Below are 1,393 nucleotides of genomic sequence, written 5' to 3' on the forward strand. Positions count from 1 at the left end.
CCAGCGTGCCTTTACGGGGAATCAATGGGAAGAATGGGAGGAGGAGGAGGAGGAGGAGGAGGAGGAGGAGGAGGAGGAGGAGGTGGAGGAGGTACACAAAGGAAAACAAAGGAAGAACAAGGAGTAAGAGAAGTGTTATAATCCTTTTGCCAGTCGTGCGTTAGATTTGGACGATATTCTGAAAGACTTCTGCGCCGCACCTCCACATTTTCAGAAGGCTCTAGTTGAAGCTGCAACTGCAAGGGTTTTTGTGACGGATTATCAAGATTTCTACATTATTAACAGCAAAAACAGTCTTGAGAACCCGGCTAATCATTCCTGTTGGCTTTAAAAATACTCGTGGTGAGGAAGCAGAGAATTTCTAAATACATGCCTTTTCAAAATGTGACGCCCAACGTGGGGCTCGAACCCACGACCCCGAGATTAAGAGTCTCGTGCTCTACCGACTGAGCTAGCCGGGCTGTGGCGAAATAGAAAGCGAATATAGAGGGGAAAAAAAAAAAAGCAACAGCAGCCCTTCTGGGTCTAACGAGGCTGTTTGTGTAACTATACTACCACTACAAACAGAGGAGGAGGAGGAGGAAGAGGAGGAGGAGGAAGAGGAGGAGGAGGAGGAGGAGGAGGAGGAGGAGGAGGAGGAGGAGTAATAGGAAGAGGAAAAGGAGCAGCGCAAAGCAATACGGAGGAAGAACAAACAACAACGAAAATTTTAGTCGTAACAAAGTTGTCTGTGATAAGCTACAAAATCTAATTTAAAGTAAGAGACGAAGGACGGAGAAGGCGGTGGAGGAGGAGGAGGAGAGGAGGAACACAAAGTAACAGAAAAGAAATAGAGATAGCAATGGAGTAAGAGACGTAGAATAGTCAAGATGGAGGAGGAGGAGGAGGAAGTGAAGGAAGAGAAGGAGGAGTAGGAGGAGCAGGAGGAGGAGGAGGAGGAGGAGGAGGAGGAGGAGGAGGAGGAGAAAACGGATAACAGGACTTCCTATTGAGTCTATAACGAAGGCATCTCGTGAACCACTTCTGAGTGAAGACGGAGGGGTGCCAAAGGAAACAAGGAGGAGGAGGAGGAGGAGGAGGAGGAGGAGGAGATGGAAGAGAAGGAGGAAGAAGAGGAGGAAAGGAGGAGAAGGAGGAAAGGAATGTCCACGATGGCTATGAAAGACTGAAAAAAAGAAAGAAAAAGGAACTGATATATTTGCGAAGGAAATAGAAATGAGAAAGAATAAATCGGAAGAAAGAAAATATCAGCGACCTCCTTGGGGAAATACAAGTGAAGGAAGAAGAAGAAGAAGAAGAAGAAGAAGAAGAAAAAAGAAGAAGAAGAAGAAGAAGAAGAAGAAGAAGAAAATAATGACGATAATGATGAAAATGATTATGATGATGATGATGA

The 1,393-nt window shown here is 45.5% G+C and overlaps 1 non-coding gene across 1 annotated transcript; it reads right to left on the reverse strand.

Annotated features, from left to right (window-relative positions):
* Positions 1 to 388: 388 nt before the first annotated feature.
* On the reverse strand, positions 389 to 461 carry Trnak-cuu (transfer RNA lysine (anticodon CUU)). Its single transcript has one exon. It is a non-coding gene; the product is annotated as a tRNA-Lys (tRNA).
* Positions 462 to 1,393: the final 932 nt, after the last annotated feature.

The sequence above is a fragment of the Scylla paramamosain genome, chromosome 3 (assembly GCF_035594125.1).
Source record: "Scylla paramamosain isolate STU-SP2022 chromosome 3, ASM3559412v1, whole genome shotgun sequence".
NCBI lineage: Eukaryota > Metazoa > Arthropoda > Malacostraca > Decapoda > Portunidae > Scylla > Scylla paramamosain.